General features: G+C 44.4%; 1 long non-coding RNA gene across 1 annotated transcript; it reads right to left on the bottom strand.

Annotated features, from left to right (window-relative positions):
• Window positions 1-7,311: 7,311 nt before the first annotated feature.
• On the bottom strand, window positions 7,312-27,971 carry LOC148676504 (uncharacterized). Its single transcript, XR_015940909.1, has 3 exons — window positions 27,569-27,971; window positions 25,884-26,002; window positions 7,312-7,806 (listed from the first exon to the last, which is right to left on the bottom strand). It is a non-coding gene; the product is annotated as an uncharacterized LOC148676504 (long non-coding RNA).
• Between the last annotated feature and the right edge of the window lie 11 nt (window positions 27,972-27,982).

Raw genomic sequence — 27,982 nt, forward strand, 5'->3', positions numbered from 1 at the left:
TTGCATCCTGTTTTGTTTTGAATGCTACAAGATGCTGGTGCTATTGTGATCGTCGCGGTTCCACGCAGGGTCATGCCCTCCGCCACCCATTCCGTCCCACACACCTGGGGAGCGAACCCGGGTCTCCGGCATAACACAACAGGGCACCAACCGCGTGAGCTGAAGGAGACCTCCCACAGCCCAGGCAGCTGAGGTCCCTGCTATGCACAGTGAGGGCGCTAACGTCACCACACTAGCTCCGCTACACTATACGTGTGTGTACAGGCCCAGTTCATCTGAAAATTCAAACAAGCAGAACAATGCATCACTCTGAAATGCTAGCTTACCCATGAAACTTCATCTGCAGTTTTAGATTAAAGGAGCTGGACTCCTAAGTATTTGCTTACAAATAATAAGTAGACTTTATCAGTCTGAGATCAATGAAGGCATGCTGACCTGACTCTTTTACAGGAGTGGGAATCTGGAACAAAGCTCTGTCTTCAGGATGCTCATATCCTCGGGCCTCTAGGGAAAATCGCGCAGCCTCCTCTGTGGAACATATCCGTGCTTTCAAAAGCAAGCGCAACATCACATGATTTTGACTGCTTTTCCCCTTTGCTTTCTAATACCTGGACATTAAATAGACCCTGGTCCACCAGAAACCTGTGGTTCTTTGGGGGCATGAAATAAAGTACTTTAACGAGCAGGTGATTAATATCTGGCAAGTATGAGATTTTTCTGATATTGATCTCTTTGAACAGAGAGAAAAAAAATCTACATGCTTGGGACACTGGGTTATTGAGATTCCCACAGCACACTCCTTCATGATTCACAGTATGAAAATAATAGGAACAGTTGCTAAATAAATTTAATAATTCCTGTATCTGGATATTCCTGCTGGCTTTGAAGACACAGGCTGTGAGGCTACAGTCATGTGCTCTGGTGAGACTGCGACCCTGAGCCTTAAAGAGACTGCAGCCTTGCGCCCTGGTGAGACAGTAGCTTGTGCCATGGTAGGATTACAGTTATTTGCCCTAGTGGGACAGCAGCCGTGTGCCCTGTTGTGTCTGTGGCCCTGAGTCCTGGTGCAACTGCAGTCCTGAGCTGTGGTGAGACTGCAGTCTTTCTCCTTGATAAGACTTCAGCTGTGTGCCATAGAGCCATAAAGCCCCGAACACAGAGGAGTCTTGCAGGCGGACTGGTAATTGAGGCATGACAGTTCTGCATGTTGAAACACAGCCCACATGTCCTGGTTCACTGAGTGCTGTTGAAAGATCTGCAACCCACTCAATTGTTGTGATTCCTCAGTCTGGCTCTTCAGTGGTTCTTGTCATCATCAGTGTTATCCAGACGCCTGCTCTGCACCTAATGCTGTGACCTCTGAGCTGCATTTTTCTGAATCCTGTTGAACTAGAAACCTCTCTTCCTCCAGTACTGATATTTTTGAATAATATATTGGTATATAATGCCTTTATTATAATATTGGACTGAGATCAGGAAAGACAAAAATCCATAGCTGTGACAGGAACTAGCTGAAAGTGAATGTGGCCTGACGAGATCGGGAAAGGCCTGACTAGACATACTTTTGTACGCCATTATTTCACTTTTTTGTTCTTGTTTTTGGAGCGTGACTACAGATGGGCTAAGAAAAACATGTGAAAAAAATTGTAAACTACAGCAGTTGATCCTGCACCATGAATTTTCTTCATTGATAAAAATTAGATCAAGACCAAGGTACAATTGGTTAATAATGTAATAATTTGGTAATAATGGGTAATACTGTTCTGTTTTTAAAATGACACTGATGTAATCAGAGTTGGACAATTGCTCTCACAATTTGCAGAGTGGATAGCCATCTCTCATCAGAACCCAACACTCCCATGTCCTCAGACCTGTGAAGATCTGATCATTAACCAAGCAAAATGGTTTTGACTCAAATACACTTTTTTCAATTCAGGGTCACAGGGGAGCCACAACCTATCCCAGTAAGCAGAAGGCAGGGTACACCCTGGACAGGACACCAGTCCACTGTAGGGCAGACAGACACTCACACCAGGACCAAATTTCCCAGAAGTCAATTAACCTACTAGTTTGTTTTTGGATTGTGGGAGGAAACCAGAGCACCTGGAGGAAACCTATGTGATTACAGTGAGAACATACAAACCCCACACGGACAGATTCCCAGGTCCTGAAATGAACCCAGGTCCTCAGCCCTGCAAGGCAGCAATGCCACATGCTGCCTCCTAAAATAATAATAATAATTGCTTACACTTATATAGTGCTTTTTCTGGACACTCCACTTAAAGTGCTTTACAGGTAATAGATAGATAATACTTTATTAATCCCGTTGGGAAATTGATGAAATGGGGACTCCCCTCCACCACCACCAATGTGCAGCATCCACCTGGATGATGCGACAGCTGCCATAGTGCGCAAGAACGCTCACCACACATCAGCTATCAGTGGGGAGGAGAGCAGTGTAATGAAGCCAATTCATAGAGGGGGATTATTAGGAGGCCATGACTGGTAAGGGCTAATGGGAAATTTGGCCAGGACGTGGGGGTTACACCCCTACTCTTTTCAAGAAACACCCTGGGATTTTTATTGACCACAGAGAGTCAGGACCTCGGTTTTACATCTCATCAAAAGGACAGCACCTGTTAACAGTATAGTGTCCACGTCACTATACTGGGGCATTAGGACCCACATGGACTGCAGGGTGAGCACCCCCTGCTGGCCCCACTAACACCTCTTCCAGCAGCAACCTTAGTTTTTCCCAGGAGGTCTTCCATCCAGGTATTGACCAGGCTCACACCTGCTGAGCTTTAGTGGGCTGCCAGTTGTGAGTTGCAGAGTGATATGGCTGCAAAGCCGCTTGGTTTTTGGTAAAATCCTACTGAAAAAAGCTGGTCCAGTGAAACTTTGAATGATAGGAAACAGTTCAAGATTGTTTGCAGAACAGATCACAGATGAAGACGTTTGTCTGCACTTTGGACATCTATGTGTTGCTTCTTGCTTGCATGCCCATTCCTGCAGTTTTTAATTAGATGGGCTGGTGATTTGCCATCCTCATTAAACCCCCTGCCCTGTGCACCACAATGGTGTTAGGCGTTGCAGCCCAGCAGTGGGGCGGGGGGGGAGGCACAGCCTCTGTTATCTTTTCCAGGAAACTCCAACATCAGCAGGAGCCAGACACCTCCATCCCGTCAGCCACACCACTGTGCCCACAGAGAGGGAGAGAGAGGCCATTGTTTTAATTCCCAGGCGGGGGGGTTGGGGCAGCTTTAACAGGCCAGGAAGGCTTGTTAGGAGTGAGTACCAGTTACAATAAATACAATATTAAAATACCTCCCTTAACTGCCCCGAGAGACCGCTTTATGAGGCCTGTGAGAGCATGCTGGGAGCGCTAAATTAATTTTTCCCCAAAGTGACTTTGACAACAGGCTAATAAAGATGGAGGGGGAGACCACAAGAATCCTGTCAGTTTGTTCTGATTGGTTTCTGAACAGGGCTGACCGCCCAGACTGACTGGGGTCAGTAAATGAGGGTGGCAAGCTGGGACATCCCTTTATGGTTTTAGGTTAATGGAGCGCTGGGATACATGCACTCTGATCAGGCAGGATATATCTCAATAATAACTGAGACTGTGCTTACGCCTGCGTTTTTAGAAGCATTGCACGTTACACCAAGGTTATTGCGGACAGCTACTTTCACAGACACAAAATGAAAATGTTGTGACTCAGATCTTTAACACGCGTGTCTCCAATCCACTTATGACCTGCTGATTTACTCGCAGAGATTCCTCGCATTTAATCAAATGCTGGTTTTCCAGAGGTCAGAAGGTGAAACAGAAACAATTCTCCTTGGCACTGTCATTAAAAACAAGCAAAAACAAAAAAAATCTCCTAAAGCTTTGTGAGGTTTTCTGAGTGGTTCAGTAAAAGAAACAAAATGTTGAAAAAAGGAAACTGTTGTGTCTGTGGAAGACCCTTCCCAGGTGTTCTGTCTAAACTCACAGTGCAGTCCTTTGCCCAGGAGCTGCAGAATTATAGCGTCACAGTTTACTGCCAGCACAGGAATAGGCAGCTGGTTGGCCATTATGCTCACTATTGAGTGCCCCTGAGTTCAACGAGGACCTTGAGGGATCATCAGCCTAACTGTCTGGTCATGCCAGACTCGTCTGGTTCCTTGTATGAGGAAGAGGTTCCTCCTGGACCTGGCTTGGGGAGCACTGAGCTCTTTTTAGTCTCCCCATTCGCAGGCAACTCAACTGAATTGCAGATCAGTAGTCTGGGGAAGTGGTAAAAATTCCATACTGTTATCAGGTGTTTTTTTGAAGTAGCTTCAGTAAAAATTATGACTTTCGTTTTGGGTGTGATTGCAAAAGGATGGATTTATTTTCATCTCTATTCAAGTAAAGTATATATTATTATTTTCATCAGACAACAAGAATCCAGCAAATACGGGGCTCTCTTCCAAGCCCCGTATTTCCCAGTGGGCTCAGTGGGTCGGGGAGCATTAACAGGCCTGTTCCCTCAGGCAACGGACGTGGGGCAACCTGGTACTAGGCGGGCCATCAAGCTACCGTACCAAAGCTGAGTCCTGAAAGCAGGAAGGAGTAAACTTAAATAGGGTGACTAAAAGAAGAAGAAGATAAGACTTTATTGATCCCATAGGGAAATCGATGAAACAAGGCACACCAGGAAATAATGCAGGTAATAATTAAAAGAACTAACATGAGGAGGTTGGAGCACCCTCTGGAGGAGAGGATAGTGACCAAAAGCCTTTGAATTAACAAGGTGAGTAGGGTGAGGTGTTGACCAGGGCAGTGGCAGTGTGAAACGGTCAATAGCTGCAGGTGGAGGGGTGGATCTATGAGTCAGGTGAGTTCTGAGGTACATACACACAAGTGCACTGGCAGTGCAGGGAGGTCAGTGAAGTAGCTGGTGTGCAAACAGGCCACTTGTCAGTCATGCTGAGTTCAGAGCTGCAGCTTTCAGACTTGACCATCTGCCAAGAAAGCAGGAGAGGGGAGATGTTCAAGCAGGTCAAGGCAGTGAGCTTTCATGTCCCTTTCTGGCTGGGCCAGTGAGGAAAGGACGATTGTAGACCAGGAGGAGGAAAATGTTTCTACAAGCTGTTCCCTTATGACCGTTTGCTGCTGAGTAAAAAACCCACTGGTGAAACCAGTGGTAAAATGAAGTCAATGGCAGTGTTACAGGACTCAGAGCAGTGAACATTTTGCAGAATTCACATTACCCTTCTTGGTACCTAGACAGCGTGAAATTCTACTGCCACAGAAACTCCAGTGTTTTAGCTGAAAGTAGTTCATCTCTTTCTTGCAGAAAGTTGCTAGGGCATCTCTGATCATGAACGAGGAGACACATATATCTAGGTTTAAGGATGTGCACCACATCCTCTCTGAGTCCCCAGGCAACTATGATCGAATCCCAGCAGGGGGCAGTGCAGAGCTGCATGTGTTAAGCAAATAGGTTACTACCATGGAAAAAGGGTGAAGCTGCATTGCACTTTTGCTACAGTACATTTCAGAAAGTACCAGGCCTTCATTACTACAGGCCGGAGTGCACCAGGTGACAGAATCCACTGGCAGATTCCCTTCCTGCTCTCTGCTTTTTCCTGTACAGCCGGCCAGGTAGGATGAAGTGGGATCAAATCATGTCCCCACTGCTGTTGCCACACTCCAGGTAGCTGAAGAAAACCAGGAAAGAGATCTGACTCCACAGGAGCACCATCTTCCGTTTCGATAAAGGAGTACATTTGATTTCACTTGACGGCTGCATTGGGGGCAAAGAAAAACAAACAGTTCCAAAGCAGGAAGCAGTTTAATGGGCCAGACAGAAGGGCTTATTAGGGTGAAAACGTAACTGCCTGAATGTTTACAGTTTCGTGCAGAAGTGGCTTACAAATTCCACTGTAAATACAATCCAGACACCCAAGCAGCTAGGCTCTCTCTTTCAGTACGACTTTACTGGTCTCAGGAGACCCATTTAAGGACTGTAATATCAGCTGACCTACCACTAGAGGCTGCTCAAGACCTCTGTCTTTTGTAAATAGGCACACCAGGTGATAATTAGTTAATGAATTAGCTCATTGCTTGTGGTTAATTCCACATTCTTACATGGGGTTAATTATTGGAATTTTTGGGTGCTTAACAGCAGTCTGGAGAGGTTGCTTTAGAGATTAGCTGGTGTACGCACTGTACAATTACTAAAAATAAAGTCTCCTGCACTGTCTAGTATCTCTGTTATGAGTTTTAATATGTTTGGTTCCCCGGAGCCACCTTGGTTAATGGTGGGGTCTGTCACAGTAAGTCTGTAAGAAAAACAGGATGCAATACCAGTTGCAGAGCACAGACAGAGAAAAGACTAAATATAGGGAGTGGAGTGCTGGTCTAATTTGAAGAGTCATGATTGATTACTGAGATTACAACACTGAAACAAGGATGGCAAGTCTGATGTCTAGACAGTTCAGTGAGGGATACAGACACTGTTTCAGCTTTTGTTAGAAATTAACACAGACAGGCTCAGGTCCTGTGTTTTCCTGCCAAGGAAAGTCTTTTTGTGCAACATCTCTGTTGCATGCAGAAATGTTGTGCTTGTGAGAGGCAGTAAAGCTAAGGAGTGTTTGAAAACTCACACAAGGATTTATAGGTGGCATGGGGTCATAGTGGTCAGCAATGCTGCCTCATAGCACTGAGGCCCTGGGTTCAAATCTTGACCTGGGGGTGCTATCTGCATGGGGTTTGTTTGTTCTCTTCATGTTCAAGTTGGTTTTCTCTGGTTTCCTCCCACAGTCCAAAGACATGCTGTGGGTGGGTTAATCGGGTTCTGGGAAAACTGGCCCTGGTGTGATTGTGACTGTGTGCCCTGTGAAGAGCTAGCGCCCCAGCTTTGGTGAACACTGCCTTGTGCCCGGTGCTTGTCAGGATAGTCTCCATCTCCCCCGCAGCCCTTTATAGATGAAGCAGTTATAAAAAGGTGGATGCATTCTTTACCCTAAAGATGTGCACTACAATCTTAAGAGCCATTCAGATCTTACTGATATTTTAGCAACTGATTAAGACCTACTTATAATCCCCATAATTGGTTCACATTCACATTGCTTCTGTTTCACAATTCATATCACTGAGTCTTAAAATATGCTGGACTGAGGAGCAACATTACCAGACATACTGAAATCAGTCGTTATTGATGTCCAGAACAACAGCCCATATTTGGGTGGAATGTCAGTAATTCACACACTCACAACAAGAGCATGCTTTGAAAAAAAAGCACAGCAACAGAGCAGAGAATTTACAGCACAGGATGCCTGGTGGGATACTAACTTAAAAAGCAGTTTTCACACCACATTTGACCTGTGTTTGACTTGGCCTTGTTAAACTGTTTTTCAGTTCAATTTATTGTTACATAGTGCTTTTCACAACAAGGTTGCCCCAAGGCACTTAACAAAGCAAGTGACCATACATTTTTGAATACAGAACAGAAGACCAGAAGACAACGGAGGAGAGGAACCAAAAACTCCTTAGTCAGCTGGCTGTCCAACCCCTTTGGGCATGCTAACATTATATAATTTTTAAAAAAGGAAATAAATGAATGGGGGTATTAATCCATCCATCATGTCTTCTGTATGTCAGTACTCCATGCAGATTTCTGTAGACCAGCAAAATCCTCCTAAACGATAGCTATATCCACGATGTCCTCTTGGATCCATGGCGGCAATACAGAACTAGACTCAGATGGTGCCCAGCCCGGAGACCATCCGGACATGTGGGGAGGAGAATAGGATGGTTCCTGTGTTCCTGTGTTTCTGCATATGAAAGTTGCAGGTCTCAAGTTACGTACAAATATGAACAGGTAGATTTACAATCTCTTACAACTGCAGAGGAGAAAACAATTACAAAATATTGTATTCGAAAATCAGTTATTTCTCAGATTCCATTAAATTACCACAAAGGAATTGGAATAAAACCCTGTACACACAGGGGTGGCAATGACCTGGACTTGAAAAAACCCGGTCTAATTCTTTGATAGGAACAATATTTCAACTAATTAATTCTGAAGAGATTCCAATCTCGTTGTATTCAATTATTCACTCATTCTCCAGTGTCATTATCATAGTTTGTGGCCACATTAAACCTAAATGATCAAAATACATGAGTCACCCAGTGACTTCTAACACAGGGTATGTTGTGATACTCTGTCATCCTCAGCCCTTCCAAAAACAGTCAGTGCTTCAGTGTCAAGAAGACCAGAGTGAACTGATCAACAGTAGACTGTGCCAAAACCTCCTGCATTTGATAGAAGATGTGTGAAGATAGTGTGGTAAATGCCAGTAATCAAATTCTGGAAACGTGTGTGCTAAATTCGTGATTTTACTTGGTCTCCAGTCACGCTGAACTGTGTCGCTGCTTGCCATCTGCCAAAAATGGTTCCTGATGGAGTCAGGAGTCTGATGGTATATTCCTGCTTCAAGCTAGTCTATTTTCTTAGCTGACAGGTGGGATAGGGGTTATGAGGGACAGATTCTCCTGTATTAGATGACGGCTCTGAGTGTTTGTCTAACTAAACCAAGAAACAGCAGTATGTCCCACTCAGAAAGTCCATCCTAGTATCCCAGTGTCCTAATGTCCCAGCATCCTGCATTCAGATTCAGGATAAAATAGTTGTGTGTGTGTAAGTGCTGTTTAAAACTTAAAATTTTAAAATTTTAACAATGCTTTATATCAAGTATATAAAGTATATAAAACAATGGCGCTGTAGAATACTGTTTTTACTTCATTCCCTAATCGGTCTGTGCTCTTCAGCCCAGGCAACCATTCAGAGCAGGATTGTCCAAATAAGGTCAATCTTCATTTCAGCTCTTAATATCCCAGTCAAACTAATTATTGTCTTAATTGGGGCATGATAATAGCTCTTTCTGTCTCTTTCAGTGGCAGGTCATTTAACGTGACTAAGAAACTTGCTGGAACCTCAAAGTTGCAGAACATCAAGTTCTGGACTTGTGTAACCCTGATTTAGAGTATAGGGGGCAGAAGAGATTGCCTCTAGTTGTTCCATCTATTCCTCTATTTTCTAATCACTTTGTCCAATTCAGGGTCAAGGGGGAGCCGCAGCCTATCCCAGCAAGAACAGGCGTTGTTACACCCTGTTCAGGACACCAGTGTCATGATTGTAATCTCTCCTCTTAAGGGCGCTCCAACCCTTTCATATTTTGTTGATTTAATTTTGTGCACCTGCCCCCTGTTCAGTCTGACACTACTTAAGCCTGGCGCTCTCACTATTTCTGGCTCAGCATTGGTAGATGGATGCCCGGAAGCCCACCTACCAGCGGGTACAAGAGAGACCCAACGGGACAGGAATCATCACGGTGTCCTAACCATCTATGTCCGGGGCTCGTAGCGGATTTTAACCTTGTTTGTCTCGTCTCGGATGGATCCCCCGGTTCTTGGACTTTGGACTGCGCCCCAGATTTCCCCCTTGGACTGTTTGGGCTTGTTCGCCTGCACCACGCCCCCCCGAGCACCAGATCACGGCCGTCAACCCCCCTGTCTGTCATCCTGTCCTGATCCTCATCGTGTTTTCCCTGTTGTCCTTCTCCACTTACTTACGGATTACACCGTCTGCATAGGGTCCTGAACTACGCTTCACGGGAGCCTGGACCAGCTCTCATTACAGCCAGTCCACCACAGGTCACACACAGACAAACACACACATTCACACCAGGGCCAATTTTCCCAAAAGCCAATTAACCTACTAGAATCTCTTTTGACTCTGGGAGGAAACCGGAACCCCCAGAGTTAACCCATGTTAATACAGAGGCAGAAATGCTAACCATGTGCCACCATGCTATCCTTGTGTGTTGTTATAACGGGAAAATAGGAGTGATTGCTGAATGGAGGAGGGCTGCAGCCACGTGTCCTTATCTCTCTACAGAGTGTCAGTGCACTTCTCAGGCTCTCTCTTGCGGTGTGAGCCAGACCAGGCAAAGAGAAAGGACCCTGTCTTCAGCTGCCCTGAGAGAACCGTGTCACACAGGTCCTGTAAACTGGAGCTCAGCACTTTTGAACAGAATATCTTCAACAAAAAGCTGCTGTGCCATATTTTAATAGCTTCACCTCCAGCGCCCAGGGTAAGAATTCTACTTTTTATAACGTCCTTCTTGCCAGTGTATAATGAGAGATCTGATTTCTGAGTCAGAAAAGACAGAAAAATGACACAGGATTTCATTAATTATTTTCCAAAGAGAAATACAATAGTAGTACTAATGGAAAGCTGCTTGTTAAGGCAGTCTGCTTTGTCCAACAGGTAGAGGATACCGGAATTCTTCCCGGTGCCTCTTCCAGCAGAAGAGATGAAAGAAGATTTCCAAGTTAAACTGTTTTCTCCTCAATTTCAAATCAGCAGACTTCTAAAGGTCCTACCCAGGGTATAGCCCTAATGGTGGGCATGTTGGTCTCCATGGTGGCAGTGTTAGTTTCTGTGATGGACATGTCAATTTCCATGGTGGGAGCGTCAAAGACATGTGACTGAAAACTCCCCTTTACGGCTACGAAATGCTTTCGATTGTTTCAATTCCAATTTTTTTCTAATCAAATGAGAAACACAGCTTCTGCAGCTGAAACAGCCAAAAAAAGCAAGGAGTAAGTGGGACCCTGGCACGGGTGTCTTTGTCCCCTCCGCCAATAAAATCTTCCCTTCCTTAGCATCAAAACCTGTCGACTCCCTCAGTATATACAGTATAACTTACCTTTCATCACTGGTCAAGTGGCTGTTGTTATAAATGTTTTCTGTCATTGGGAATGGTGTCAACCCCTGACACTGCCCTATGACAAATGTACACCTGGTACTTTGATGATGTCAAAGTCTCCATTTTGTTCTATAGAACTTACAGTAGTTATAAGGTGCTTTTCCAGTCCATCTCAGAGACCAAGAGTTCTGTGTGTATAGAACAGGCAGTTGAATCACATTATTGGGGAACTAATTTACTGGGAAGCTTCGGGAAACACTTTAAAAGACTACTTTGACCAATAAACTATAAGCCCCAAAACAAGCAAGGGATAATTCCTCCTGCACCAGAACTGGATTGTATTATGAAGACATGGCAGCCCCTGATGTTATTGGCAAGGGTTGGCGTACTTTCACAGGCCTTGTGTTGACTCTAGTGTACCTTACTATATACGGAATGTCTATTTTCCATGCTGTCACATCTGCAAAGATTTGCTCTGCATATTTGTGAACTTGGGCATGTAGTTTATGAAGGTGAAATATAAAAACTCTCCTTCTCTTTGGCCGACCAGGATGCAGCTGCAGCTGTTTGGCCTGTGGCTTGTCGAAACGCTCCTCGAGTCTGCCAGCAAGCCATCACCCAGGCATCGGCAGCGTATCCACAAAGCAGGCAGCGAGCTCATGTTCTCCCTGCAGGAACTCCAGCACACTTTCAAAACCGAAATAATTCAGTGTTCCCCATAAACACGAGAGACTTCTAACGAATTAAAAATAGCCTTCAAACATGGAAGTGAATTTCTTTCCCTTTGCTCACCTTGGGGGGCAACATTCTTGCCCTCTGAGAGCTTGTATTTTTACTAGCACGCCCAATTACTTCACGTCAGGTGTTTATGCTGTTGGATTTTATTTAGGTGTGATGTGTTTTTCCTCCCTGAAGGAACACTTTGTGTGTTTATCTTGGCTGACATGGGGAGCTCTTCCTCATGACTGGCCCCTCACTGATGTTATCCCCCTGTGGGGCTGAACTCTGTGGCCGTCGTGCTCCCTCTTCATAGCCCAGAGAGCAGGCCTCTCCGAAAATGGAGGAACATTCCATCTGCCGTTGAGTGAGTTATTTTTTTCCAGAGCCTTATGGAACAGAATCCTTGGACAGATGTATCATTCCTTCCAGATGTTCCAGCATTGCGCTGAATATTCCTGGCAGTGCCCTCCTGTGCCAGATTGAACTGGCTGAAACACACATTTCCACGACTACCAGAGGGTCTGGGGGCTTCCTTTGACCTTTATCCCCTTAACTTTGATTGCTATGAGAATCATGGAGACCCATGGCCGGTAAACAGATAAAAACAATGTAGAGATGAGGAGTCTATCTTCATCGTAAAAAAACACATTAGAGCGACTGTGTTTAGTCTATTTCAATTTTAAAACATGGCTGAAATAATGATATTATAAAATGCCAGTAGACCAAATATACTACGATTTGCTTTGCACGTAAAACCACAGTGAAAAAGTTGCCTTTCTTGGTTTTTCCTCCCTGATACTGCTTTATTGCTCAACTTCATGTAAACAGGCTCCTTTCCAAAATCATTATGCTGCATGATTGTGCTGTGGGGTGCACATGCACCTTATTGACACAGTGTATTTGCCTGTAACAACCTGATGGCCATCAAGGGTTTATGGACAGGAGGAAAAACAGACGTTACACAGTGCACACTCAGTTATGGGCGTTTCACTGCAAACAAAAATGAGATACAGATGATAACGATCAAACGCATTTTCAGTATTGTAATTCTCAAGAGATCTTCCACTTCATCACTTTATAATCAACATCCAAATCTGTTTGTCATTCTTAGTTAACACCAATCGCAGTTTCTTCCAAAGTCCCTCCCCTGTTCTGATAAAGCATTCAGAGTGCAATTTTCCAGAATTAACTGAATTTCTTATGCTAAAAAAACATGCAGCGTCACATGAGTTAGCTACCAGAACAAAGCTATTCTTGTATCAACAAAATGCCTATAGTATCAAGACAGAGGAAAACTCTATATCACAAATCTGTGCAATTGCAGCCAAGTTACAGAATCTGAATGCAAGAATATCCCTTAGAAAGAAATCAAAATCCTTAAAGGATATATTCTGAGAGTCATTAAATATACATCAAATGGCCCTAATGCTCATTCACTGTGTTTTAATGCATCTTGGTATATTTGTGGATCCTTAAAATCTAATTCCAAAAAAAATGAATTGCCCTAAAAATGTATTCATATCCTAGATGAAGTTTCTTCGGTATTCAAATCCAGGTGCACTTTCAGTATGTGATGCTGGAAACGCTTTTAAATTTAGAAATGGAAGATTGTTCAAAATCTGGTAAATATATCTAATTGTGTGATATGCAAATTCATTAATACCCTAGCAATTGATATTTTTGATACCTCCTTTGGGTCTGATACCCTTGAGAAGGTGCTACCTGGAGCTCTTTAAAAAGGTTCTTTAACTCTTCATTAGGGGCATATGACCAATTTTAAATAGAGAATCTCTTCAGCTCCTTTAAGTTCCACAGCTCTGAGAGGCTGTGCCGTCCAAGGAAGAACACTGATTTTCTGGTAACCTTTTGGTCTTTGAATTTGATGCCTAGTTTGTGTCATTATTTTAAAGTCCATTTGGAAACCAGCTTGAGCTTCATGGCATAGGACAGCAATTAATTCTGGTCAAATATCCAACTAAACCGCACGGCTGTGGGGCAGTGATAAGCAATGCTATCTTGCAGTGCTTGGACCTTGGGTTCAATTCCAGTGGTGCTATCTGTGTGGAGTTTGTATGGTTTCCCTGTGTTCACATGGGTTTCCTCTGGTTACTCTAGTTTCCTCCCACAATCCAAGGACATACTTTTCTTTTCACAAATAATTACAGATAATCACAATTAAGAAAGGAGGTCTTTCCCAGGAGGTCTCCCATCCAGGTACTGACCAGGCTCACACCTGCTGAGCTTCAGTGGGTTGCCAGTTGTGAGTGGCAGATTGATATGGCTGCTAGTCCTTTTGCTTACTAGCAGGTAATTGATCTGAGGATTTCAGCCTGAAATGCAACGACATGGCTGGGTAACCACAACCTTTTGTGAAAGAAAATGCCTTCTGTTCTCAGTATTAAAGGCCCTTTCATGTGGTTTCCACTTGTAGAATCATTGAGAGTCTGAAGAAGTCCAGTGAGTTGTCTTCGTCAATGCCTTAAAGGACTTTAAAAATATTGAAAGCAATATTTAGAGCAGCAGTATGTTTAGTTTTTTTCTGGTGCAATGCCCAGAATTGTAAACAATTATCTAAGGTTTTATTTGCACATTGTACAAATTTGACATCATGTTTCTTCGTTCAAATGCTATGCTTCTTACTGTCTATCCTAACATTGGTTCCCTTTTTCACTGCTTCCCAGACCTCTAAAAGATACTGTATAAGGATGTGTCAACATTTACAAATTAAATCTGTAACATGTACAGTACTTTCAACATATTCGTAGTGTATGAATGTAAACAATGTACACATTCGTATCTCCATGTATCAATTTTTTAACTGCTCTATCCAGTAAAAGGTCGCAGGGGGAACTGGTGGCAGGGTACACCCTGGACGGGACGCCAGTCCGTCATGGGGCACAGACACAAACACAGACAAAGCCAATTTTAAAGCCAATTAACTAGCCAAGAAACTGGAGCCCTTAGAGGTAACTCACATGAACATGGGGAGAACATACAAAATCCACACAGACAGCAAATTGAACCCAAGGCCTCAGCACTGTGAGGCAGCAATAATAACCACTGCACCTCTGAACTGCCCAATTTAGATATATATGATAAAATTATTACTTTAATTTATTCATATTTTAATGCATTTTGATTCATAAAAGCTGACAAACCTGGATTGTACACTTGTATTTTCTATGTTAAATCACATTTTTATGAGACTACTGTACTTATCAATTAGACAAGCATTAACTCTTCATTGTTTCTCATAGATGTGTCTAAACATAAGAACGATTACAAGCGATAAGAGGCCATTCAGCTCATCTAGTCTGTTTGCTAGTAGTAGTTAATGAAGGAATCTGAGGAATCTCACCCAGCTGTTTCTTGAAAGGTATCAGCTTCAGCTACAATGTCTGAGCAGCTTGTTCCATACTCCCACACTCCTTTTGGTAAAGAAAGCCCCCATATTTAATTTCAAAACATAAGCTTCCACATAGTTTCCTCTTGTGTCATCTGGTCCATGTTTCACTGTTCATTCTGAAGAAAACTGCTGGGTTGACTTTATCAGTGCCTTTGAGGATTTTGGCTACTTGTGTCAGGTGCCCTCAAAGTTCGCTCTGTGAAAAGTTCAGTTCTGTCAGCTTTTCAGTGTAGGACCTTCCCTTAAGTCCAGGTTCCTCTTCACTGGACTGATTCCAGAGTAGCAATATCTTTTCTATAGCGTGGTGATGATAATTGTACTTACTACTGCATTATACAATTTTAACAAAACCTTCCTTGAATTAAATTATACGTTTTTAACTAGATATCCTATCATTACATGACGTGTCAACACAAACACCTAAGGCTTTTTCATAAGTGGTGTAAAGTGTTTGAGTTCTTTCAGGATTGTTTCTGAGATTTCTTAAGAGTTTAAGTCATTATAATTGCACTTTCGTTTGCATTCGTGGAAACTTCCAAAATAACAACAGCTTAGGCACTGCCTTTTAGCCGCAGCCCAGAAGGCCTGATCTGGGCTGCTTCCCATCATGAGCAGGCAAGGGAAGCATTTATCATATCAAAGCTGACTGTAACTGTCCCGTGCCTCTGCCTGGAACCGGGCCAGTCTCGCTAATCCACTATCGTTCGGGCCACTCACTGAGCCGAGTCCCAGCCCAGTCTGTGGTGCTTCCCGCTGGCCCGTTGGAAAAATCAAGGGACGCCTTAACACAGCCTGCAATTAAGCAGTAAGCTGTGGCTAAGAAGTGGAGCCAAAACACAGGGGAAACCAAGTCAGTGGAAAAATACGAACCAACCACTGTTTTATTGTGTGAAACTCATCCAGCGCAAGGAGGAAGAGGAGAAGAAGGGGGAATTACCACAGACACTTCCCAAACCCAAAGATCATGACGCATGAGAGCATGGAAGGCTTGCAGTGAATCGGAACTGTGCCTCGGTTTGGTCGGATCAATCCTGGAATGCTGGGTGCAGTTATGATCACTCTGCCACAAAAGCCTTGAAGAAGACCTTACGGAGAGCGTTTAGACTTAAGCCCAGGACACAGAAGCACATTGCTTTTCTTGTTCAGACACATTTTAATTGTCAATGCATCAATGCATCCGAAGCCAAGAGGGAACTCCATTTCCTGGGGAAAACTCCCATGCAAGATGTTCTTTTCTGCTGGGAACAAAAGGCTGCCCCTACCTAACCTTGCTCTTTAATAAAGGGGAGATTAAACTGTATCTCTGCAAGGAACCTCAACAGAGAAGGAAATAATTATTTTATGATGGGATATTAATGTGAAAAACAAAGTGTAGAGTGGTCTGAAAGTCAGAGGAAAAGAGCAGAGTGAGTTTCTTGCTGTAATACACGTTCGTCTCTAGGAGGGAATGACTGAAGTTTCAAAATGGCTGAAAATCAAGAAGAGGTCCCGCCAGAGTAGGCAAGAGAAAAGCTGACGTTGGACTTCACACTGAACTTCGCTGCCGTGGGTCAAGTGCACAGACGTTTGTAACGTAGACCCTTCGAAATGTCATCTGGACAGGACTCTCCTACGTGAGATGTGAGAAGCCCGTGTGTCACTGTGTCTCATTGAACAATTTAAAAAATGCTATTTCGCAATCAAGAGTGTTCATCTCTGGCTGGAGCACCCAAGGAACAGTGAAGAACTGGAGAGAAACAGGAGAGGAAATGAAAGTCGAAGACATCTGAATGACTCAGCACTGTTATCTAGAGAGCTTTCACAGGACAGCCTCATCCTCTTATTGCACCCTCAATCATGGGATTCAGGGATCAAACTGAAAATAGCGCCACAGCTCATTATTGGTTTATTTACAGTGCAGTGTCTCCTTGACACCATCTGTATCAACTGCAATGCCAGGTGGACTTAAAGCAGCCCACTTGATTCGACAACAGTGCTGCTACCTTGTAGCTTGATTTTGCCCGATGTCAGAAGTTAAGGAAAGTGGAGCCTCATCAGTAATGGGATGGGAGACCTCTAAGGAAAACCAGTTTGCTGCTGCAACTGGTGTTGGTGGACCAGTGGGTGACACTCCTCCTTCTCTCAATGACTTTGGAAGTCAGTGAAGTATGATGACAGGGATCATTTCTTTGTATGAGGTGCTAATTTTTGGATGAGTTATTAAACTGAGGTCCTGTACTTTATTAAAAATATCATGGCACTGTTTGTGAGAGTAGGGCTTTCAAACCCAGTGTCCTGGGTTTATTCCACGCAGGGCTTGCACAATCTGTCCTCCCTAAATCTCCCTTTAATTCAACTAGTGAAGTATAGTCTGACAGCTGCACCTGAATCACTAGGAGGTCTGCATTTCAGTAATGGCTCCTTCCTCTGTTTGATGCTATTTGAGCTATATAAGCTACATAAATGCAAGCAATAAATCCATCCCATCCATTTTCTAACTGCTCTATCCAATACAGGTTCATAGTGGACCAGAGATTATCCCTGCAAGCAGGACGCCAATCCATCACAGGGCACAATTAACCTGGCAGTATATCTTTGGACTTTGGAAGGAAACTCACATGAACACAGGGAGAACATACAAACTCAATACTGATAAAACCCCAGGAACTGAATCTCACCCCAGCACTGCAACAATGCTAATCACTGTAGTGTTTGTAGGGTATCAGTGAGCCGTACAGCAAGGAAGTCCTAGGGCCAACTGCAGTTGTATCTTTCTAATCCACACTTCAGGAAAGCAGAAGTCACTTATTGAGTTATTGGCTAACCTTTTGACTGACAGTTTGGAGAGACTTCCAGTCTGTGCCCCCTCTTGTCTCAGAAAAGAAGGATGAATCAAAACGTTAAAAAACATCAGTTTCTTAAGGAACAGATCTGCAGGAAACAAAAGCATCTATTTACTGATTTGCTCTTTAAGCCTGGAATTTTTTTTCAACTGCTTTGGAAAGCTGTCTCCTTTAAACATTTTGCTGGTTATGCACAGCATGAGCTATTCCTGAGCAATGCTGGTCTACTTGGCACTGTGCTAATTGAGTTCCTTCCAGTTCAAACGAGAGCTCTGCCTCCACATGAGCAAAAACGAGGGGGCTTGTTTGATCCTGATGTGCTGTAAACTTTCCAGCTGGCAGCAGGGCGGAATGTGACAGAGATGGGGTGGGCAGGGCTCACTGCACGCTGTAGACACCGAGGACAGCAGCACTTCAGAGATCCTCCTTTCTCTGATCATGGAGGCAGATATTGCTGAATGCACCCTGAGGTCAGAGACAGCACTCATCTGCTTTAAACGTTTTTCTTTAAACTCCATAAAGGCAAACCCTGGATGATTCCTAGCGATCCATACAGTTCTCAGTGGTCTATATGAACTGAATAGCTATTCTAGTTCTCCTCTTCCCCCACCTGTTCCAAAGATATCCCTCCTTTTTCCACCCTGCCCTCCATATCTGGACATGACACCTTGACTAAGCTCTTCCTGGCAAGTTCCGTCCAGGACCCACACTATTAATACTGCTGTTCCCCTCCAGGTAGCCTATTGAGGCACAGTTGAGCTTGATAGGAGCGGTGGTTTCTTATATCGACAGGAGACTAGAGAAGCAGTCCGGATATGCAGGTCCCAATCTTTGCTGTTAATAAAACATTGCAATGTTATTACCTAATTCAGGCATGAGGGTAATATTTTACCATTCAACCACTTTCAAGTAGGTCTATTGACATTTGCCAGCTAAGTCACCCCCATTAAGCATAATACTGTCATTGTTTACAACTGACTCTATAAACAGTCCTCTTTTGTAACAGTGGTCAGGCACAATGAAATCACAATAAAGATGTCATAAAGCACAGAGACGCGTGGTAAAAGATTGTGCAAACCATGGCTAAACTGGCAAGATTGTGAAATAACCAGGAAACTCCAAAGCTGCTATGCCAATTTATGAACCTTTTAGAAGGGTAATTGCTTGTGGTTTTGTATGAAGAACAAAGTTTAGTGTCACACTTCTTGTTTTTTCAAGAATAAAAATGAATCAGTGATGTCTTAAAGGAGTCAGACATCATAGAGAGGCCCATTCCTGAAAACCCTCACTTTGTCAAGATTTCCAATGGTTAATTCCAGGTTGCAGGTGCATGGCTCCTTAAAAACAGGAAACAAGCTGCAGGTGTTCATGGCCTCACTTCCTCCCATCACTTTAGAAGCAAACAAGCTGAAGCACTCTTGTGCCGGACAGGCAGTGGAGAGCTGTGTCTTTCAGAGTTAGACCTCTCCCTTCTCACTGAGCACTCTCAGCGCCCGGCCAGATGCTGATGTTCTGATGTAACGAGTTTCCACTACTTCATGATCCTTTTTTTAATCATCCTTTAAATTCTTTCATTCACCTCTTGCTTAAGTGAAACGAGCATAAGTGACACTGAGCTTCATGCACTTGAACAGCTTGCATGAGAGATTTGTATCAAAGTCGCCAGCAGCACAAAGTTTCAATTCACTCACTGTCACTTTGGATATGTTTTTGAGACTCAAAGCACAGGCAGGGGGTTAGTGTTCTTTTAGGCCCTGCTAAGCATTGCTGCAGGAGGGTGGTGGATGGTCTTCAAGTGGTTGAAGATGGAGATGTGTGGGTGCAAAGACGTGTGTTGCCTTCCATCACCTCTATAGACCTCTGCAGAGGACAGTCAGAGACAGGGACCCCACCTCCGTGAGCACACCTCACCTGAACTAACAAATTACAGAGTAGCCCCTTAGAAATGCAGTCACAAGTTGGAAGAGCAAGCTGCCATTGTCTGTCCATATTTTTGCTACTGCGCCTTTCACCCTGTTACACGGGCAGTGAAGCTGCTTTTGCTGCAGTGCTCCCAGGTCGTCAGGACTTCAGCACACATGCCAAAGGAACTGAATCACTTGGAAAGGCTTTAGTTATGTGACGTTCAGTAAGTGGCATTCATTACAACATCCACAGTCAGTAATAGTGCCTTCCTCTAATTCAAGCTCACCATCAGGTGTATGGCAAAGGTTACCTCTTGAAAAGCTTTACTGTGGCAGGCCACGGTCCCAAGCAGAGTAGAGTGTAGTAAAGCATTTTGGAAGTATGGTGGAGGTGTGGAGAAGGACAGTGGGACTACACACTCAATGGGACAAAGCACAAGACAAACACATGATGTAATCATAGTAAAACCTAATGCAAAATGTGAAAATACAATGTGGCTTCTTGCACCAGAGAATCATGGGCAACTTGAGGTACGGTTGAATGTTGGGCAAAGGTGTTTTCTCAAAAAGAAGGAAAAGCCAGCTGCCTGGAGCTCAGGCAGTACCTAGGCTTGGACACACATGGCACCACCTACAGTACAATGCACAATTCCCTTACCATGTCTTCTGTTTCCTCCAGCTCTTACCGCATCACATAGGATCTACTACAAGACCCGACACGGACATCTGTCCGTGGTCGTAACACCCATGAAACAGCAATCCTGGATCCTCTGGTACTCCACTACAAAACTCCTGTATATACTCATAAGCTCAGGGCTCACAGGCTGCCGTCTCCACTCTGGCTCTTGTCTTTTGCATTTATCTCTGACACATCAGCTTCCTTTCCAGAGGAAAACTCCCGAGCCGCCATTCCTTTGAGCCCTTCAACTCATTCCTCTCCAATCCACTCCACTGCTGTACTTTGATGTAAGCAGGCTCCTTTATAGTTATAGTGATCCATCTAATCTTCAAATATATAATTAAGAAGCTGGTTTCAGCAAAATTGTGTAATGGTGTGGATTGAGGGGAGGTACAGGCTGAGTAGCCTTGAAGTAGCTTATATTCACAACTGAAGGGATGTTGTTAAAATTATCAAGAAATGAAAGAACGTATAAGATAAGGAGCAGGGATAGTATAATGCCTTGAATCAGGAATAAATGTCTGATGAGAAATTTGTATTTTGAGACAACAAAAAAATAGCATAGAGGTGCTGTTGGAGAGAATTTGACAGTGGGCATCACATGAGGTTTTACTGCTACTAGCTCAGAGTACAGAGCTTCAGATATTTCTCCAGGTGCAGCTCCTGGACTCAAAACCTGGCATTACTCCAGCATATCAAGAGTCTGGGGAACCAAAGACTTGATTGGAGAACCAGAGAAAACTGTCAGTAGGTCAGGGGTGTGCTAGCCTGGTGCTGGAGAGTTAGTGTGTTTGTAGGTTTCCATTCCAGCCCAGCTCTTAACCTTAATCAGCTCATGCGTGGCTTAATGGGAGCAGCTTAAAATTACATCCAGCTCTTCGGGAGCTTTAACTTGAAAGAGACCTTAGAAAACCTGAAGATGCAGCAGCAGCACCTGAGCACCATATTACCATTCCTGTAGCAGGTGAAACAAAACAAACTGTGACACCCTTCATGTCCCAAGTCCTTGCAACCAAAAGCTAGCACCTTTGCGCAGAAGCAGTTCCAGCGGGGTGTGATGTCATCCCTGTTGCACAGTCAGGGAAACCCCTCGGCTACGTGACTCTTCCCTGCAGACTCTGATCCCACTGCTGCCCCCAAGAGACCCCAGCACCACTCGTGCTTCAGCTGTGCTTTTTTACTTTACCCCCTTTGATTTCACTCCTGTTGTTTCTTCTTTTTAAGTGTCAGGCATAATTACGCTCTCAGCCATGAAAGGGTCTTTTAAATGTGAAGTTATTTTTTCGAGTTAACCCTGTTTTCCTCTGCCCCTTAACTGCTTCCATATGGCCAATATCAAATCAAATTAGCTTTGCTAGTTTGCATTGAAAATGCAGGGTGGAAAGAGCCCATGTAGACAATACTCTGGAGGAGTAGTTAAGAGTTGGAAGGTTGTGGGCTCAAATCCTAGGTGAGACACTCAGGTTTACTCAATTGCTTCCATAAAAAGTCTACATAAAAACCTCACCTAAATTTATAACAGAATTATGTTAGTTACAAACTCAGGCAGGACACCTGACCTATCTTGATGTTTTAGTACTTGATATAAAATGTATCCCCTCAAAATACAAAAGCAGATCAAAAACCAAACCAACAGGACTGTTCTGTTCAGGCTCTTGGGTATCGTTATCCCATAACATACAAAAAAGAAGGTGCTGGTCTAGATTTGGGTCATACACCAGCAGGTTACAAGATCCCAGGATCTTAAAATCCAAGATCAAGAGATTACAAGAAAACTTGATACAATTCTGAAAGGAAGTGACTGGGCTAATCCAACAGACATAGTTAACACAAGATATGAGAGACACAGTGGAAATTAAGAGGTGATGTATACAAATACATTAACTTCATAAAACAATCAAACTTCAGCAGAGGATATGGAAGGAAAACAGGGTTAAAGGTGTTGACTTTAATTGCTCCTACCCTTCCACACTTCCTGAGACTTTTCTGAAAGCATCACAGCAGTGGCATGCTCAGACAAATTAGGCAGAAGATAGAGAGGGCCCAGACCTGTCAGTAAGGAGCTTCTTCAGAAATGCAACGAACAATAATAATTTCTTACACTTATATAGCTCTTTACTGGCCATTCCACTCAAAGCACTTTACAGGAATTGGGGACTCCCCTCCACCCCGACCTGGATAATGAGACAGCAGCCAAAGTGTGCCAGAATGCTCACCACACATCAGCTATTAGTGGGGAGGAGAATAGAGTCATGAATGAGGATTATTAGGAGGCCATGACTGGTAAAGGCCAATGGGAAATTTGGCCAGGATTCCAGGGTAACACTCCTACTCTTTTTGAGAATCACCCCGGGATTTTTAAAGTCCACAGAGAGTAAGGACGTCGGTTTTATGTCTCATCTGAAGGACGGTGCCTTTTTACAGTATAGTGTACCCATCACTATACTGGGGTATTAGGACCCACACAAGCTGCAGGGTAAGCACCCTCTACTGGCCCCACCAACACTCTTCCAGCAGCAACCTTAGTTTTTCCCAGGAGGTCTCCCATCCGGGTACTGGCCAGGCTCACAGCTGCTGAGCTGTAGTGAGTTAGCGGTTATGAGTTGCAGGGTGATATAGCTGTTAGCAATAACTGCTGACTTGGTATTCCAGGCTTACCCTACTGTGTGCTTGCAGGGTGCTTATTGTGTGAGTGATAGTGGCCACATCATTTCTCACCCTAAGCCTGGTTCCTCTGGGAGTATACCTCCCCCTGTCCTGACCCTTGTGCTGGAGTCCAGCCAGGGGGAACAGCTACTGCCCCAGGGAGAGAAGAGAGGGACTACCTGAACAACAGAGGCTATTGAGCCAGCAACGACACATTCCTGCTGACTAGAACCAAAAAGATCATAAGAACACAAGAAAGGTTACAAACGAGAGGAGGTCTTTCAGACCGTCTCTCTTGTTTGGTAGTTAGTAGTTAATTGACCTGTGGATCTTATCTAGCCTTTTACTGAAATAAAAAGGCTATTACACACTGAAAATTACACACTGTTGCTAAAGTAATTAAATCCATTCCTCGATTTCTGGACAGCTCCCAATAATCTGCTTGTGGTGTTTTTTCTTCAAAACTGCATGAAGGCACTTTGTCCTAACAAAGTACAATAAGAGCTGACTTTCCCCTCCCAGAGCACTCAGGTTATATGGCCCTAAGATAAGGGCTGATCAGAATCCTATACTGAGCTGTTGATTGTAGGACCCAGAGCCTGGAGGTCTTATTGTTTAGGCTGAGTCTCTTGTCCTGTGGCAAATCACTCAGAATCCTGCTATTTCAGCTCTCTGTTTGTGTTCATTGAAGATTGTTCTTACTGCTTCGGTGCTGAACTGGGGAGAACTTTAAATCTGGCCAGTGACTCGGTTGTTCTGGCCGGTGTGTTGTTTGAGCCACCCAGAGTGAAACATTTATGTAATTACAGGCTTACCTGGACCAATTTCACACCTTCCCTCAGTTTTTTGGATGCTGAAAATAGAAACACACCTATAAAATCTGCTGGACTACAGCCCTAGATTAAAACATCACCATCTCAAGGCATAACTTCCATCCTCTCCTTCCTTTTGAAGGGTTTTACAACAAGGGATAATTTGAGAGAGCAGCACACACTAAATCTGCACTTTACGCTTGATCCAAGACCACAAAACTGCCTTTCTGCGACTAAGCATTTGTACTCTGTGGTGTACTCTGAGTACTGGGAGCTGGAGGAGAGTATGTGTAGAGTGACAGCAGTGTTGGCATACAATGAGAGTAGAGTTGGTGTAAAGTGGGAGTAGTATTGGTGTGCAATTAGAGTAGCATTGGTGTAAAGTCCAAGTAGGGTTGGTGTACAATGAGAGTACAGCAAGAGCAGAGGTGGTGCATAGTAAGAACAGAGAACTAGGCTTGGACCTAGGATGGGAGAGATCTCCATCTCTCCCGTCCTCTCCAGCTCCTTGTCAGAAACTCTCTCTCCTGTTAGGTGCTAAGCAGTACTGGGGCATCACCCTGCCCTGACATGAGTGAGTGCTCCCTCCTGCACCACACTGTGCCTGCCTCACCCCCTCCCTCTTCCTCTTTGAAGGTTTGGCCTCTAGTTGCTTCTCTGTCCTGGAATTTACTGGCTCATCGTTCCCTCTCTTCCTCCACAGAAGGGAGCATTGAGTTCCACAATGCACTTGACACACCAGCGTGCGTGGCACCAGAGCTGCTGAGCATACAGCGACAGGAGAAAAAGAGTGGAGTTGGTGCAGAGTGAGAGTACAGTCTGTGTGGAATGAGAGTGGAGTTGGTGTAGAGTGAGAGTAAAAGTCTGTGTGGAATGAGAGTGGAGTTGGTGTAGAGTGAGAGTAAAAGTCTGTGTGGAATGAGAATGGAGTTGGTGTAGAGTGAGAGTAGAGTCTGTGTGGAATGAGAGTGGAGTTGGTATAGAGTGAGAGTAGAGTCATTGTGGAATAAGAGTGGAGTTGGTGTACAGTGAGAGTAGAGTCTGTGTGGAATGAGAGTGGAGTTGGTGTACAGTGAGAGTAGAGTCTGTGTGTGGAATGAGAGTGGAGTTGGTGTTGAGTGAGAGAAGAGTCTGTGAAATGAGAGTGGAGTTGGTGTGGAGTGAGAGTAGAGTCTGTGTGGAATGAGAGTGGAGTTGGTGTAGAGTGAGAGTAGTGTCTATAGGGAATGAGGCTGGAAATGGTGTAGAGTAAGAGTACAGCTGGTGTAGAATGAGAGTACAGTCGCTGTAGAGTAACAGTAGCATTGGTGTACAATAAGAGTAGGGTTGCTGTAAAGTGAGAGTAAAGAAGGTGTGAATTTAGTATATCAGATTAGATAAAACTAATAGTATTTTTTTAAGTTACAAAAATTATCCTATCAAAAACCTTTAGCTGTAGTTGTAGTTGTGACCACAGTAAATTGTAAGAGGATTTCTCTGTCGTCCCAGACCTCTCTCTGTAGCCACTGTAAGTATCTGGAACCTTGTCCACCAATTTAATGTTTTTTTCTTATTTATTTGTCTCAAATTATATACAAGGATATGTAACATATTCATATTCGCACTATTTTGTTAGAATATGTCAAATTTTCATAGCTCGACTGGCTGATCTATAAAAGAAGAGAACTAAAAAAGGTTATTTTTGCTGAAGCCAAGGTAAAAAGCACTATAGAACTGTAACACTGTGTTGTATCTATGTTTTATCCAGTGATGAACGATCCACATGTGTAATCTTCAGTAGAGAATGAGGGTGTCTGGTGTTTAATAAAATCAGAGAATGACAGAAGGCAGTCATTATCTTCTGGCTATGTGTAGTTTTGGATTTTTCCAGCCTACAGTATGCACATCTCAGTATTCTCTGCCTGCTGTCCAATATCTCCAGCCACTAGCTATCAGCCTGCCTCTGACCTGGAAACAGAAGAAAAACTACAACTTACCTACCCAGACATGTTTTTGTGCCCTCACTGTCCCAACAAAGGCTTCCCAGCATCCCCACAGACCATACCAGCAACTTCCTATCCAAACTTTTGGAGCGCAAAAGGACACATTTCATTCACAAACTTTCTTCTGGATGTCTGGTGCCATCGCTGGCACAGGGGCACCACACACCTTTTATTAGAGGGCTCTTTGCTTGCAGGACAGGAAGGCGAAGTTTCCTCCTGGAACAGAAAGCTCTACTCTGATTGGAGGCTGGAGGACTGAAGACCTATCCATCTGATCGATCATTCCTTTTGGGAAAAAAAATGTCAGAAAAGAGTATTTGTATTAAAACCACGCAATACTTAGTTCCTAAAATAAATAAATATAAGCACAGAGAGAGAGAGCAGCTTTTCGTGATGTCTCTAAAGAGAGGAAAGGAGACTGGCATGATCATCAGACTGCGCGACAGAGCTTCAGCCTAGGGCCCAGGGCCACCAGACAGGATAGAGCACAGACTGCTGTCCCATCAGGAGAATCACAGATTTGGCAGAGAGAATTCAACCTTGTAAGGCCACTGACTTGTGATCAGACTGAAACAGCTGTTAGCAGCAGAATGTTTTGCTAAGCTGTTCTTTATTACTACCAGTACATCCATGTTGTATATGCTCCTGGTGGCCAGGGACATGTGAATTCTATGATGAGTTTTTGTTGAGCGATCCTTAATATGCCTCTACAGTGAAGCCCCTGTGATGGCCAGGCCCAGTGAGAGGGGGCGTTGGTGTTGTTGTTGACTTAGTACATTGCTATTTTGTGATGTCTGCTTCCCTTCCTATGGGCTGCGAGGGGCTGCGGAGCAGGCAGAGGGGTTTGTAAACAACACAAACGCTCTGTGACAAGGGGCGCCGTGCGGCGAGTGAGAGAGAGAGAGAGATGCTGAGTGCATTCAGGCTCCCTGTTATATAAACTCCCCAGCCCCCGTCTCGATTAGCTGTAATTATCACATGGGCAGAGGTCCAGAGGGGGGCTGATCCCCGAATTACATTTCGGTAGTTGGAGCTCGGGAAGAGAGCTCGGGGCAGGGGGGTGGGAGGCAGGTGCCGGCCAGGAAGATTCAAAGAGCGAGTCAGTGTGCCCAGGCTGGTGAGGTGGTAAAAAAGATGGCCAGTACCTGCCCCCTCCACTCCCATCACTCTGCCAGGCCCCTGAGCCCTCTGGATCAAATGCTGGGGATTATATCCCATCTCTCCCTGCCTGAATGTCCCTGTAGCTGCATGAGTGAGTGTTTGTGCCAGCACACGTGCCAGGGCTGAGCATCTCCCTGTGCCAGCCTGCCTGAGCACATGCCCGTGCCCTATCTATAAGGACAGCTTTGAAATCCCATAGCTGAGATCAGGCACTGCCAGCGAGGTCTGATCCTGCAATGTTTTCATTTACTGGCCCGAGAAAACCGTTACTTCAGCGTGTGCACGATTTCCTTCTCTGCGCTGCTTCTGCATTTTGTTTTAGTTTATCTTGCAGGATTGGTATTTTCCCTGTCGTGTGTGCCCTCAGTCCCACCCAGACCAGGCACTGCAGTCTCATCGGAAGCCATCAGCTGCTTTCAGAGGGCTGAGCTCCAAGGCAACTAGTTCCCCACAGCAGCCTCATTAATGAGAGCACCAGCTAATCCTTTGCAGCCTTAAAGCCCACACTTGCGTAGGGTGACACCGAGGGAGTGCCGCTGAGCAGCCAATATGAAGCTGTAGTAGCTAATCCATCACTTTGACCAATCCAGCCTAATTGACTCATTAGCGGTTGCGCCTCTTCATTAAAACCATTTGTCCTACAGCGCTTTTTGTACTGCAACCCACAAATCTGTCAACATCAACACCTACCTTAACACACACCACGGCTACAAATTCGGCAGGAGATCACTACAGTTTGTTTCTGCAGGACGAAGGAGAAAAAAAAAACAGAGAGTGAAGAGCAGAACAAAGTTGAAGACTTTGCACAGGAGAAGAATACGTATAACTTTTATGGAGCCTGCAAAAGGAGATCGCGCTGTTGATCAAAGCCGTTAACATGTGGCTTCACTAAACTGAACACAGTCCCCAGCGCTGACGCTGTCTCGCCGGGGAAAACTCTTTTGTAAACTCTGACAAGGAGCAGTCTCTGCTATGGAACTTTGCCGGCAGGAGCCTGTCTGTACCCAGGAGCATCTGGATCACCGGAACCGTTGGAAAGGGCTGATCTCTTTGTTTGTTTTTCCCTGTCGTCACTCCTGACTCCAGGCCTGCGTCCTGCTGTGT

This window comes from Lepisosteus platostomus, chromosome 2 (assembly GCF_059453375.1).
Source record: "Lepisosteus platostomus isolate fLepPlt1 chromosome 2, fLepPlt1.hap1, whole genome shotgun sequence".
Classification (NCBI taxonomy): domain Eukaryota; kingdom Metazoa; phylum Chordata; class Actinopteri; order Semionotiformes; family Lepisosteidae; genus Lepisosteus; species Lepisosteus platostomus.